The 16,333-nt window shown below is 38.2% G+C and overlaps 1 protein-coding gene across 2 annotated transcripts in view; it reads right to left on the bottom strand.

Moving 5' to 3' along the window:
- LOC140843044 (microtubule-actin cross-linking factor 1, isoforms 6/7-like) overlaps positions 1 to 16,333 on the bottom strand; it is a 58,844-nt gene that overhangs the window by 10,455 nt on the left and 32,056 nt on the right. The window contains exons 1-3 of one of the 2 annotated variants that reach the window (XR_012126168.1): positions 8,604 to 9,094; positions 1,752 to 1,871; positions 1,446 to 1,556 (exon numbers count right to left, since the gene is read on the bottom strand). The gene's annotated coding sequence lies outside the window, so the exon portion shown is untranslated. Of the gene's footprint in view, positions 1 to 1,445; positions 1,557 to 1,751; positions 1,872 to 8,603; positions 9,095 to 16,333 lie in introns of those variants that run through there. The other variant, XM_073224456.1, reaches the window with a different exon arrangement.

Below are 16,333 nucleotides of genomic sequence, written 5' to 3'. Positions count from 1 at the left end.
CATATGGCAGGAGTTCCTTACATGTTAAGGCTGAATAGTATTCCCCTACATGCTGATGTTGTGCTCCTACTACAAAAAACGTTCCTTTTATATATATGTAAAAAACAGCTAAAATGTGAGAAACATCTTCAAAGTACAACTGGAGGTCAGACTAATAAATTATGATATATTCATACAAATAGATTTCTATGAAGTCATCAAAAATAATGGGATTTATGACACAAAGAACTTCTCAAAAAATTAGTGAGAAAATCCAAACAGAAACAGCCTCAGGTTTTCATGAATAAGACTTTGAGCTCTCCAAACACAGTAAATAAAATTCTCCAGCCATTCTTCCATCTTAGAAAACAAGTTTCACATGAGTCTAGAAACATTTACATTACTCTCTGGAAAAAAAAAAGGACTACCTTTTGCAAATGAAACTGTAAAAGGAACTCCTACTCCACAAAACTAATTAGCTATATTAGAATCAAAGTATAACATCATGTGACACACTTGTGCAGCGGTCACAGTGATCCAGATTATGGTACAAATTTGTATCACAAACTAACAGCAGACAGTAAAGCACAACAGTAGCCCAATAACCCTCAAAATGATGCAGAAATTATTTCATGATAATCTGTATTTTTCATGTCAGAATCTTTGCAGTAATAATAAAGTTAAAGATTAAATTATAAACAAGCACACTGTCATTGCAGAGTATAAATAAAAGAGAAACTATCATTATACAATGACATTCTATTATTTTGTCTATGATACATATTAAAAGCAATGCATAATCTTTGAAATGGGAAATGAGGCACAGATATTTGTACAATTGTTTTGTCATGGGACATTTTCCTACCAGATGCATTAATACATATTAATTTCTTTAGTCTGCTCGGATATCTGAATATGAAGTGAATTAAACATTTATTACTTGTGGCTGGGTTCTCATCCATTTAAAGGATCATTAAAACTACATAAGCTGGATGGTCCCTCTAATTATTCAGCTCATTTTTCCCCCTATACGGCTTACTGTAACTTTACAGAGAATGGGTTTCAGCATTACAGGGTACCACATGTTGGGTTTTGTTTCAGCTCAAGCGGCTCCAATGTTGCTGAAGCATATAAACAACAGTTGACATATATAATAACACTTTGTATTGATAATAATGGCAATAATACAGCTAACATTAACTGAATGCTTCATGTGCACCAGTTATTCAAGGACTCAAACCTCTACAGTTTTTCTGTCCACTAAAAAAAGATTGTCCCTAGGGTGACTGTTGGAATATTCCTTGCACTGTGATTCTGTAAGCTTGAAAAATGCCTTTTTTAAAATCAAAGATTTAACGGTTTAAATGGCAGCTGTAGATAAAGGAAATGGTGCTTTTCTAGGACTGAAAGCTCAATGCATGCTGTTTGTTCAAGAGTCTCACTACCAGTCACAGAAAAGATTTTACCTTCATTGATTGCTTTTCCTCTTCCCTGCATGTGGTCATGATTTTATGTCCAGATTTAACAATAATATCATCAATAATATCTTTGTGTCTCAAAATCTCCATGGTGAATGTCTGTGATTTAGCAAAATAAAGATGAAGAGAGAGTGTGAATGACTAAAATGAAAACAACTAGGCAAAGTAGCTAAAAATACCCAGTTACACAGCAGGGTCTTGCAAAGTAAATCATGCAAACATGCAAACACATTTTTCTAGACTTGGAGCACACTAACCAATAATTTAGAAGCAACTGGAAATGCACTTTCTCACCTTTTGAACCTGCAGCTGAGCAGAGGTCTGGTCTTGCTCAAGCCTGATATCACCCAAAGACATCAATTTCTTCTCTGTTTCTATAATCCAGGATAACTCAGCATCAGCTGCTTGGTCAAACTAAACAAAAGATTAATAATTAGGTGAGCAACTTCCTGTAACTGCTACCAGAAAAAATACCTATGTATATTTCTTTTAAATATCCCCATTACACAAGGGAGGACTCTGAGCTTCTCTCTTCACGGTATCCTAAAATGATTCACAGTAATGACAGACGTTATATAGAAAGGAGGACTTTCCACAGAGAAACTAAACACAAGCTCTTAAAATGTGTGGGATGCATAACACAGCATTAATGATTTTTAGGACAGCTAACACTGTTGTCTTCTTTTTGGTTATTGTTAAGAATTTTCTCCTTAGGAGCACTATTCAAATGGAAGAACTATGAAAATCAAAAGTTGGGTACCACTTTTCAGTCATTTCATCCATCACTTTAACCCATGTGATATGGAGTAGCATTCTGCTGTCTAAGTACATGATTCCTAGCAAAAAGAAGGAAATATTACCATTTATTTATTAAGTGTATGTAAATGTATTTGTGAAATATATCTCTGCTTCTGTATAACTTTTTACATTTCATTTAATAACTGTAGAGAACATTTTCCAAGAGCATTCTTAAATATTTTGAGAAATTTGATTTTCCTGATCCTAGCAGTAATTCATAGCAGAAATTCATCAAGTAAAGAAAAACATACAGAAGCAAATTAAAGCCCAGAGTTAACACTGTTGGTATTTTAGTGAATTTTAGCATTTGAGAAAAGTCTGGGATAATACTGCATAAACAGTTTCATATCCTGCTTTTTCACTTATTATGAACATCCCATGTCATATTCTTTTAAATGTGATTTTTAAACAACACCATTGTGTTCTAGCATATCTGGATATTTTCATTTAAGCTCCCTGCATTTTTTTGCTGTATAAACAACCTGAAATGAATATCTCTGTATATAAATCTCTGTTGGCATCTCTAATTAGTTTCTCAGGCTGGATTCCCAGAAGTTGACTCCTAAGTCAAAGAGTATGAACGTTTTCAGCGCCTTGCATCAGATACACCCCAAAGCCTTCCTGTGCTAAGCAGTTACCATAAATGAATAAAGTGGGCATGTAACAATAGAAGCACCGGTGGTACATGGTAATTAACAATGGCCTCAGAGGGAAGATTTAATGGGGAACAGATATTGTGAGGAGTCAAGTCCAGAGCTTCTAACTTTTCAAGAGAACCTTGAAATCTCAATGGAGGCAAGGGGGTTAACTATGTGAGGGGAGGACAGGTAGAGATAAGAAATGAGATTGGGAAACTATTCATACTTTTAAGACACTATGAAACATCATGCAGACTCATGGGAAGATAAAGTGAACATACTTTCTTCCCTGTTCCTCATAAGTACACCTAAAGGCATTGGGCATTATATATAAAACGTAGGTAAGAGCTCTGGATGGGGAGAGAGCAGAGCAGAACTGCTGTGGACCTGGGCACCGGGGCAACAGACCACACGGTGGTGAGGTCTCTGGGTTGTCTTCTCGCCCCACACACCTTAGACTGCCTCCTGGACAGACAGGAAATCCAGAAACACCAAGCGGCACAGACAGAACCCAGTTAAAGCTCCTGTCTGAGCCGAGAGACCAGGAGAAGGGCAGTCTGGCCAGACGGGAAACTTTGAGACAGTAACCAAACCCCACAGAAAACAGCTGTGGTCTCACCTGCATGGGCCAAGAGATGCTGAATGGGGAGCCTAGAATTCCACCCCCATGAGCCTCTTGCGGGGTCACCCCTAAGGGTTGTGTCAGAGGCAGCCAAGTAGTGAGCTGGAACTTTCATTCCCACTGGCCAATGATAAGGCCCCTGCACAGTGTCAATCACACCATAATAAAAATTTAAAAATAAATAAATAACTAAATAAAAATGAAAAAAGAAGAAGAATATGGGTAACTGTTGAACATCTGTGTTGCATATTTGAAATCAACGTAAGATTGTATATCTTGATACTTTAATAAAAATAAAATAAAAGATAGTGTTACAGGCTTTTCTCTTCAAAACTACGAAAATAAAAAAGAGCTCTTGGAAGCAAATCCATCAATACAAAAAATTAGAGTAACAGCAAAAATACTGAGCAGTATATACATCAGAAAGAGGTAGCAAGAGGACACAGAAGCAGCAGCCACCAGGGAAGTGAAGTGGGGAGTAGAGAGGTCTAGAGTGAAGCTGAAGCTCCACTCAAAGCTAAGGAGGCAAGTGCAGAAGGCTGCCTGGGAAGCAGGAGCAGCAGTCTGGGATTGGCTTGGGGCAGCAGAGCTCAGCGCCTCTCGGCATGAGGTCCCAGCCACAGGCTCAGGCAGTCATGAGCAATGACAGGCTCTATAAACAAAAGAGCAACCAGCAAATCATAACCCAGGCTTCCTAACTGCACACTGAAGGGCCCTATAGATGATTCCTTATAATGCTAACACAAACAGATTGCTAACACACCTCCTCCCCAGAGTCAGTGATGGTCAGAAAAAGGGGAAGTACTTGCCTCACTTAGGGTCAACTCAGAAGGGCCTCTCTCCTCCAGAGTGTCCATAGGGCCACCAGGGGGCCCTCTGTTGCATGCGGTTGCTTCACACTTAGTCCTGCTCCCCTCACTCCCTTTCAGTGGAGCCTCGAGGGTGTGCTCCAATCCATCTGAACAACAAAATCTTAACATGGCCCTCAGTAACCTGCGACCCATCTTCAACAGTCAATGACACAGAAGAGCCAGTAGTAAAGAAGTTCTACGAACAATGAGAAGGGAGGGGCGTTTACCAGGGGTGTGGGGCTAAGGAAGGGGGCGGGGTTGGGGGAGGGGGAAGCAGTTAAAGGGGCACAAGAATCCTCAATCACTATATAAGTTGGTCACTGGGACAGTAGCACAGGACGGCGAACCCAAAGATTCTGTAACATCTTACTACATTTGTGAGATAGTGACCGTTCTAGACGGGGTGAGGATTTAATAATATGGGTAACTATTTGACCCCAGAATCCCACTCCTTGGAATATACCCAAAGAATACAACTTCTCAGATTCAAAAACACATATGCACCACTACGTTCATCACAGCACTATTTACAATAGCCAAGATATGGAAGCAACCTAAGTGTCCATCTGTAGATGAATGGATAAAGAAGCTGTGGTACATATACACAGTGGAATACTATTCGGCCATAAGAAAGAAACATATTCTACCATTTGCAACAACATGGATGGAGCTGGAGGACATAATGCTCAGTGAAATAAGCCAGGTGGAGAAAGACAAATGTCAAATGATTTCCCTCATTTGTGGAGTATAACAATGAGGAAAAACTGAAGGAACAAAATGGCAGCAGACTCAGAGACTCCAAGAATTAACTAGTGGTTACCAAAGGGGAGGGGACTGGGAGGGAGGGTGAGAAGGGAGGGAGGAGGGGATTGTAGGGTATTACGTTTAGTACACATGGTGTGGGCGATCACCAGGAGAACAGTGTAGCAGAGATAAGGCACATAGGGGATCTGCGGCATCTTACTATACTGATGGACAGTGACTACATGGGGTATGGGTGGGGACTTGATAATATGGGTAAATGTAGTAACCACATTGTTTTTTCATGTGAAACCTTCATAAGAGTGTATGTCAATCATACCGCAATAAAAAACAAAGCAAGCAAACAAAAAAAGAATGCATGGCTGAATATGAGAACTAGAAACAGTAAAACTTTAATTGAAATGATGGGAGAAAATTAAAACATCTGGACAATCATAGCTAGATATTTTAGGGAAACTAGAATTCTGGATCTAGTCTACGTCTCTATGAATAGAATTAGGATTTAGTATAGATAAGGCTGCATTCTTGAAACAATAGTTTTCCCTAAATTCACCCTCATTTTTATTAGAAGTAACTAGATTAAGAAAATAATTAACACTTGGCTTCATTATTTGTATAAGTGCAGCAAGAAGAGCAATGGATTACATGGGATCCTTCAAATGTGCTTTGAAGGAACTTTTTATAAGAAGTTTCAGATTGGACTTTTAAAGGCCTCTCTAGGCCAGAAAGCCAAGCCAGACTTGCCTTCAGGTTTTGCCTGCATGCAATACCTGTAGATTTGGGTGAATTCTTCTCTTCCCGAAGTCCCCAAGCCATCTTGAGGTTCCTGCCCCTGCCAGGAAGTGACCTTCCTTACTCACCTGGTAAGGCTGCTGGGAACCCTGTAAGCAAGGTACCAGGCCAGTTCTTCCAAGGGGCTTTGTTGGCTCTACAAAGTCAACCTTAGTTCCTTCAAGCTGTTCATATCTGAGTTTATGCACGTGTCTCTCAGGTATGATATTACAGTCAAAGCCTTGGTAATATAACCTGTGTTTTTAATTGGTCCTCTTACAAGGAAATCAGATTCTTATTGAACTTATGCAAATAAACATACTGCTGTGAACTATGAAAACAGTCACTGAGAGTTTTTAAATTCTGGAGGGATTAGGTAGAGAGAAAGATAAATGTTTCAATTCTGTCTATAAAGATACTGTCATTTACTAAACTGTTGTCAGTTTAAGAGAAAAAGCTTAAAATGCTTTATCAGCAACATTTGAAACATAAAGCCACAAAATCATTTTCCTTAGTTTTCTTAATCCTATGTAACCAATACCTGTTCTTCTGAAATCTAGTTCTTTGCTAGTTTAGGAGTAATAAAACAGTTACTATAAGTGACAAAAGACTTACAAATGACAATGGTGAAAGATCTGATGGGAGCTTACTATAGGACAGCTGACATAAGAAAATTTGGATATTTCTGTAACACAAAATATTCAGTAACAAAGTTTAGTATCATTCCCTTTGACAGTGTTTTCCAGGTACATATATACCAGATATGTAAGCCAAATTAGCCAAATATTTTCCTTGATGAGGAGAAAAAATTCCTCCGACATGTTCCAGGGGCCCTCTAGAAAATATCAGAGTTACCTAGAGGTAAAAGCGCCTTTTTGAATTTGATTTTGGGAAATTGTCAGAAGAAAGTTTCTTTGGCACTTGCTTAAATAAGATTATAGGTTACCATGAAGCAATACTTATCCATTTAACTAGAATGACAACAAAATACTTCAAAGGCAGATACAGAAGGTTACACAGTTGTTAGCAAAGTTTACCTTTTAGTCCTTTTAATATGGAGATCTCATTTTCTTAAATACGCAGACAATTCATTGAGACTTTAAGCATGAGAAACTGCTTTGATAAAACAATTAGAACACTTTCTGCAATTTTTCAACATTAAGAGCAGACTAGCAGTTTAAGAAAACTTTTCCTTTTCACTGAAAACAAAATTCCAATTTGCTGTTGATGTTGAAAAATTGCAAAAAGTTTTCTAATTCTTCCACAGAGTTTCTACAATTTTTTTTTTACATTTAGAGTTCTTCCTCTTTAAATAAACAGCTGTACTTTGGGACAATTACTTTCTTTCACCCTCAACAAAACAAATTTCCATTCCTTATACTTTCTCTTATTAAAACACACATCTTCATTTTTTTCTCAAGATGGCGGCATGAGTAGGGAGGTGGAAATCTCCAGAAACCACATATATTTTGAAAATACAGCAAATACAACAGTGGGGGAATGACAGCCTCTTCAACAGCTGGAGTTAGCAAAACTGGACAGGTACATGTAAGAGAATGAAACTGGATCACTGTCTAACCCCACACACAAAAGTACACTCGAAATGGATCAAAGACCTGAATGTAAGTTATGAAACCATAAAACTCTTGGAAAAAAACATAGGCAAAAATCTCTTAGACATAAACATGAGCAACTTCTTCATGAACATATCCCCCTGGGAAAGGGGAAAAAAGCAAAAATGAACAAGTGGAACTATATCAAGCTGAAAAGCTTCTGTACAGCAAAGGACACCATCAATAGAACAAAAAGGCATCCTACAGTATGGGAGAATATATTCATAAATGACAGATGTGACAAGGGATTGACATCCAAATTATATAAAGAGCTCACACACCTCAACAAACAAAAATGAAATAATCCAATTAAAAATTAGGCAGAGTATCTGAAAAGACACTTCTCCAAAGAAGAAATTCAGATGGTCAACGGGCACATGAAAAGACGCTCCATGTCGCTAACTATCAGGGAAATTCAAATTAAAACCACAATACGGTATCACCTCACACCAGTTAGGATAGTCAACATCCAAAAGATTAGGAATAACAAATGCTGGTGAGGATGTGGAGAAAAGGGAACCCTCCTACGCTGCTGGTGGGAATGTAAATTAGTTCAACCATTGTGGAAAGCAGTATGGAGGTTCCTCAAAAAACTAAAAACAGAAATAACATTTGACCAGGGAATTCCACTCTGAGGAATGTGCCCAAAGAAAACAACTTCTCAGATTCAAAAAGACATGTGCACCCCTATGTTTACTGCAGCACTATTTACAAGAGCCAAGGTATGGAAGCAACCTCAGTGTCCATCAGTAGACGGATGGATAAAGAAGAGGTGATACATATACAGAATGTAATACTATTCAGCCATAAGAAAGAAACAAATCCTATCATTTGCAACAACATGCATGGAGCTGGAGGGTATGATGCTCAGTGAAATAAGCCAGGCAGAGACAGACAAGTACCAGATGATCTCCCTCATTTCTGAAGTATAACAACAAAGAAAAAAATGAAGGAACAAAAACGGGCAGCAGACTCACAGAAGGCCCAACCTGGCGGCCACGTCCCAGGAAACACACCGGCCCGCACCTCAGGGGCCCCGCGCATCACCACCCCGCTCCTCAGGGAGACCCCGCGCCCGCACCCCATCCTACCTTGAAGCAGCGCCTGGAACAAGCGCAGCTGGAGCATCCGGAGCGGCCACCCCCTGCGCCGCCGGCCTGCGCTCAGCTTTGGAGTTGGCTGCCCGCCGCGCAACCCCGCGTCCTGGCCGGGGCTCTCGGGAGCCGCGCGGGCTCCGGGGTGCAGCCGCCGCCGCCGCTCGGGGCCGGGCGGGGACCACCACGGGCCACACTGAGGGGCCGCCGCCCGCACCCACCCTGGGCCCCTCATGCGCTGGCGGAGCGGCCCGTTAACGGGCGGACGCGGGCTTTGAGGATACGGCGGCGGCAGTGAAGTTGCCAACTTGGATATGCCCGTCAGACCGCCTTCAGCGGCCCTGCGGCCAGAGCGCCCGGGCAGCGCCGCGGCTACCGAGGAGTCCGGCTGGAGCTGAGGAGACGCCGCTTCCGGCGTCCTCCCCACCCGGCGCAGAGGAGAAAGTGCGCCCCACAGGCGCCCACCGCGGCCACTGATTGAAGGGAAGGTGGTGGCTCGTGCGCCCCACCCTCCACCCCACCCTCTCCCCTGTTTTCTAACTTTGCTGACCTGCCCGCTTGGAATTTCGCACAGACCTGCGAGCCCGGGCGACTTCCCGCACCGCCTCGCCCCCTAGGGACGCGCAGCACGCCCTGCAGGTACTCCTGCCCTTGAACCTTCGGTAACCACAAATCCAAAGCCTGCAATGGCAGTAAGTCCTTATCTATCGATAATCACCCTAAATGTAAATGAACTGAATGCACCAACCAAAAGACACAGAGTTACAGAGTGGATAAAAAAGCAAGACCCATCTATATGCTGCCTACAAGAGGCTCACTTCAAACCCGAAGACATACACAGACCAAAATGAAGGGATGGAAAAAGATATTCCATGCAAACAATAGGGAGAAAAAAGCAGGTTTTGCAGTACCTGTATCAGACAAAATAGACTTTAAAACAAAGAAAGTAACAAGAGACAAAGAAGGACATGACATAATGATAAAGGGGTCAGTCCAACAAGTGGATATAACCATTATAAATAGCTATGCACCCAACACAGGAGCACCAATATATGTGAAACAAATACTAACAGAATTAAAGGAGGAAATAGAATGCAATGCATTCATTTTAGGAGACTTCAACACACCACTCAAACAACAGATCAACCAGACTGAAAATAAGTAACGACTCAGAGGCACTGAACAACACCCTAGAACAGATGGACCTAACACACATCTATGGAACTCTACACCCAAAACTGCAGGATACACATTATTTTCAAGTGCACATGGAATACTGTCAAGAATACATCATATACGAGGCAACAAAAAGAGTCTCAGTAAATTCAAAAACATTGAAATTGTACCAACCACCTTCTCAGACCACAAAGGTATGAAACAAGAAATAAATTATGCAAAGAAAATGAAAAAGCCCACAAACACATGGAGGCTTAACAACATGCTCGTAAACAATCAATGGATCAATGATGAAATTAATACAGAGAATAAGCAATATATGGAGACAAATGACAACAATAATTCAACAATGCAAAATCTGTGGGATGCAGTGAAAGCATGATAAGAGAGAAGTATACTACAATACAGGCCTACCTCAGGAAAGAACAACAATCCCATATGAACAGTCTACACTCCCAACTAATGAAACTGAAAAAGAAGAAAAATTGAGGCCCACAGTCAGAAGAAGGAGGGACATAATAAAGATTTGAGGAGAAAAATATAAAATCGAGAAAAATAAAACAATAGAAAGTAATCAATGAAAGCAAGAGCTGGTTCTTCAAGAAAATAAAATAAATAAGCCCCTAGCCAGACTTCTCAAGAGAAAAAGAGAGTCTACACACATAAACAAAATCAGAAATGAGAAATGAAAAATCACTACAGATGCCATAGAAAAAAAATTATTAGAGAACGCTATGAAAGATTATATGCTAACAAACTGCATATCCTAGAAGAAATGCACAACTTTCTAGAAAAATACAACCTAGCAAGTCTGACCCAGGGAGAAACAAAAAATCTGAACAGACCAATTACCAGCAATGAAATTGAATTTGTACTCAACATACTACCTAAGAACAAAACGCCTGGACCACATGGCTTCACTGCCAAATTTTATCAAACATTTAGTGAAGACCTAATGCCCATCCTGCTTAAAGTTTTCCACAAAGTAGAAGAGGAGGGACTTACACTCATTCTATGAGGCCAGCATGACTCTAATGCTAAAACCAGGCAGACACCACAAAAAAAGAAAATCACAGACCACTATCCTGATGAATATAGATGCAAAAATACTCAACAATTACTCCAAACCAAGTTCAAAAATACATCAGAAAGATCATCCCTCATGATCCAGTAGGATTTATTCCAGGGATGCAAGGATGGTACAACATTTGAAAACCTATCATCATCATCCACCACATCCACAAAAAGGACAAAAACCACATGATCATCTCCATAGATGCTGAAAAACTATTCAACAAAATTCAACATCCTTTTATGATAAAAAGTCTCAACAAAATGGGTATAGAGGGCAAGTACCTCAACATAATAAAGGCCATATATGACAAACTGACAGCCAAGATCATACTTAACAGAGAGAAGCTGAAAGCTATTCCTTCAAGATCGGGAATACGACAAGGATGCCCACTGTCCCTCCTTTTATTCAACATAGTTCTGGAGTTCTTAGCCATGGCAATCAGACAACACAAAGAAATAAAAGGTATCCAGATTGGTAAGGAAGAAGTTCAACTGTCACTGTTTGCAGATGACATGATATTGTACATAAAAAAACCATAAAGAATTCAAGCCAAAACTATGAGATCTAATATCTGAATTCAGCAAACTTGCAGGATATAAAATTAATACATGGAAATCTGTTGCACTTGTATACACTAATGATGAATTAGGATAAAGAAATCAGGAAATCAATTCCATTCACAATTGTATCAAAAAGAATAAAATACCTAGGAATAAACCTAACCAAGGAAGTGAAAGACATATACTATGAAACTACAAGACACTCATTAGAGAAATTAATGGAATTAATTCTGGAAATTAATGGAAGTAAATGGAAACACGTCCTGTGCTTATGGATAGGAAGAATTAATATTGTCAAAATGGCCATCCTGCCTAAAGCAATCTACAGATTCAATGCTATCTCTATCAAAATACCAACAGCATTCTTCAACAAACTGGAACAAATCGTTCTAAAATTCATATGGAATCACAAAACACCCTGAATAGCCAAAGCAATCCTGAGAAGGAAGAATAAAACAGGGAGGATCTTGCTTTCCAACTTCAAGCTCTACTACAAAGCCACAGTAATCAAGACAATTTGGTACTGGCACAAGAACAGACCCATAGACCAGTGGAAGAGAATTGAGAGTCCAGGTATTAACCCAAACATATATGGTCAATTAACAGATGATAAAGGAGCCTTGGACATACCATGGGGAAATGACAGCCTCTTCAAAGGCTGGTGTTGGCAAAACTGGACAGCGACATGTAAGAGAATGAAACTGGATCATGTCTAACCCCATACACAAAAGTAAATTCTAAATGGATCAAAGACCTGAATGTAAGTCATGAAACCATAAAACTCTTAGAAAAAATATAGGCAAAAATCTCTTAGACATAAACACAAGCAACTTCTTCATGAACATATCTCCCCAGGCCAGGGAAACAAAAGTAAAAATGAACAAGTGAGACTATATCAAGCTGAAAAGCTTCTGTACAGCAAAGGACACCATCAATAGAACAAAAAGACATACTACAGTATGGGAGAATATATTCATAAATGACATAAGCGATATGGGGTTGACATCCAAAATATATACATAAAAGGGCACGCACCTCAACAAAAAAAACAAAAATAATCCAATTAAATAAATGGGCAGAGGATCTGAGCAGACACTTCTCCAAAGAAGAAATTCAGATGGCCAACAAGGCACATGAAATGATGCTCCACATGGCTAATCATCAGAGAAACGCAAATTAAGAGCACAATGAGATATCGCCTCACACCAGTAAGGATCACCACCATCCAAAAGACAAACAACAACACTTGTTGGCGAGGTTGTGGAGAAAGTGTAACCCTCCTACACTGCTGGTGGGAATGTAAATTAGTTCAACCATTGTGGAAAGCAGTATGGAGGTTACTCAAAAAGCTCAAAATAGACATCCATTTGAGCCAGGAATTCTACTTCTAGGAATTTACCCTAAGAAAGCAGCACTCCAGTTTGAAAAAGACAGATGCACCCCTATGTTTATTGCAGCACTATTTACAATAGCCAACAAATGGAAGAAACCTAAATGCCCATCAGTAGATGAATGAATAAAGAAAATGTGCTACATATACACAATGTAATATTATTTGGCCATAAGAAGAAAACAAATCCTACCATTTGCAACAACATGGATGGAGCTAGAGGGTATTACGCTCAGTGAAATAAGCCAGGTGGAGAAAGACAAGTATCAAATGACTTACTAAATGTTCTGAAAGGAAAAAATTAAGAGGATGGTTGAAGAAGAGTTATTTTCAGATACTTAGAATTCCATAGCCATTAATTTCCTTTTATTTGGCACATTTTTTTTCTTGTGCCTTAAATCTGCCCTTTTTATACACTGATTTAATTTCTGGACTATGGGGGGAAAGTTCAATTTTACTTACTCATTTTAAGTATCTGAAAATAACTCTTCTTCAACCATCCTCTTAATTTATTCTTAAATATTCATCCAAAAGCCAAACAAGTGTGTTCTAATTATTCTTAACATTAAACAATACATAGAGAACTACTTCATTCTTACTAATATTTACCTAGAACAAATCATAGGAGTATGTATTCTTTTTTCCTTTCAGAACATTTAGTAAGATATGTGATTCTTGCAGTTCCTTGGATGTAGAAATTCATTCGTTTATTTGAAATCAATTATTTTCATCATAAATTCAGTAAAAGAGAGGCATATGGTTTTATGATCAAAAATGACTTAATTGCTTTGAAAGATAAAGTTTAGATAAGGGAAGAGAATATTATCAAATCTCAAAATGTTTAAAAGATCCTCTGATAAGTGCAGATTATTCAACTTTTTGAACTTAGATAAATAATAATGAGAAACTGTGGTCAAAACAGCAAGACAGAAAGAAAAATATCATCCTTGATCTCTGAATTTCTTCTGCTACTTATTAGCACTATGTCAGCTGATACTCAGATTAACCAGCCACTTAGACCATCTGACCCTTGACATGGATAAACAGTCATCTGACAACACAGCAGCTTAATTTGGAGACTTTTTCCTTGGGTGAAAACAACTGTCTTAGGGATCCTAAGGATAGCACAACTTATTTACCAGATACTTCCACTTAAAAACAGCAGATTCCAGGACTTCTAGAATTTAAGCAGATATTACATTAAGAACTCTTCTGTCTCAAACAAACATGCTGACATTTAATAAAGGTAAATGAATATCAAGTCAGCAACTTATATGTTTGCTTAATATATAATGATATGAGGACTTTAGAGATTAGTCCTCATGTGTTCTAGAAAGTATATATTAGAAAATCTAATAGAAACATATATTCTGTATTTCAAAAGATGTTATGGAATTTTTGTTAAGTCTGATTTTCTTAACATAGCAGATTTAGGAGATAATACAGGATATTGTAGTTTTGAAAAACAGTTTCACCTGTATGTTAAATACTCTGTCCATGGTAAAGAACAATACAATAAAAAAACCCTCAAAGTTGTAGGAAAAAAATGACAAATTCCATTCCTTATTTTTAATGTAGATGTAGCAGCTGTCAATTTCCAGGCCCAAACCAAAAAATCCCATAAGTTGAGGAGTAGAGAACATGGCAAAACTCTGAGTAAAAATACCCACTTTCTATTTGATCATACTGGTAACAAAAGACTTAGTTTTTAAGTTTGCACAATAATGTTGGTATAGCCAACAGATGATTGAATTGTTGGTGCTTTTAGAAAAGCTCTGTTTTATATGATTTCTAAAAATGGAATACAGGAAGCTCTAATATATCAACAAGCAGAACAAAAGCTATAACCTTACCCCTTTATAATGTCTGGGAAATAGAGCTACGGACCAGCATGGGTTACAAACTGAGAAGGAAGCAGTAATTAAAATGGTTTCTTTCCTTCACTTTCAAGGAGGTCTTCTCTTATGTTCTCCCAAATGAATTCATAAGGTAGCTCCAATTTTCTGATTAGTTTATAGGAAAGGTCATTTATGTGGTGGGGGATTTATGCAATATGCTATAAATATCAGCACAACATACATTAGAAACTACTGGGCCCCCATTCTTAAGTAGAAAATATCAGTATTTCTTTAGCCATGTTTTCTATGAACATTAGAATTGTTCTTATAATTCTACAAGTTTTGTAAGCAGCTATCTTGACACATAAGACATGCTAGTAGATTTACTAAGTAAATCTTAGTAATTTACACTGAGCCATTGCTGGGTTGAATGTTTCTGATGATAACGCAAGCCAGCTTTAATCAATTATCCCTGTATATGTAACTCCATCAAGTGACAGGAAGCTTGCTTCCCTTATATTCATTGACGAAATTAATAATCCCCAAAATAAATGTTATTTTTCTCTAAGAAGAGTTGGGACCCAGGAAAACTACTGTATTAAGGTACTAATAATTTGATATTCCTTGGTGCCTATGAATACCTAACTAATATAAGTAATCAATCGATTATGACACGTATCTCTGAGTGTTCATTTCTATTGGATTTATACCCTAGACTGGAATATATTTAGAAGTTTCCTACCAATAATTATTTTACTGGTGGACATAAAGACATATAGACATAAGCCTACCCATAACTACCTATACACTGCACTGCCAACTCGAAGTCTAAGCAAATATATCAATAATCTGACCTTTCCTTGTGGACTATTTATTTGTGAATTTATCTAAAACTCCCTTAAATCATCTGTACAATCTCCACAATGGAAGAATCTAAGTGGAGACTTAGATTCTACCTGGAATAAGGTAGGAGACTACCACCTGGAATAAGAGAAAAGTCTCTAAAATAGGAAAACATTCTCTAGTCCAATTCAGCATGAAGACCTTTATTCCTGCCCTACCATGTGCCAGGTAGTATCAGCTCAGACACACTCACACTCTCCTGGGAATCATTCTTACATTCATTTTATCGATGCCATGGATAAAATAGGAAGTATTTTGTCAGAGCCAAGATTTGAATCTAGTTTTCCCAATTATTTCTTTTTAGAATTTATATTTCCAGAATAGAGCTAACTATTCTATTTATTTAGCCTTCTTATTTAAATTAAGCATCAAAACTTTACATTCTAAGTTATCCGTATCAAGAACTACAGAAAACTTCTTTATAGTATACTTAAGCATTCATTATATTGGAATTTAATTTGATAGTTGGATACCTCTGAAATCTGTTTTTCTTGATTTAGCTATAAAACTTAGTGAAACTTTGAAACCTCTGACTTCAAAATCTGAATTTTTACCTTGATATACTTGAAAATTATGCCACAAGTTCATTTGAAGAAAAATGGATATTAGAGTCTTATTTAAAAAGGAGCCTTATACTGTTTCTTGGACATTAAACAATACTCTGACAAAACAACATTTTGATGACTTGAAAACAAATGAATCAGAAACATACGGATTGAATTTTCCTTGACATATAAGTGGGTTTGAACAGAAAGGGAAAAAAACTCATTGGCAAAATTCATCCT

This window comes from Manis javanica, chromosome 16 (assembly GCF_040802235.1).
Source record: "Manis javanica isolate MJ-LG chromosome 16, MJ_LKY, whole genome shotgun sequence".
Lineage (NCBI taxonomy): Eukaryota > Metazoa > Chordata > Mammalia > Pholidota > Manidae > Manis > Manis javanica.
This window is presented reverse-complemented; position numbering and strand designations above follow the sequence as displayed.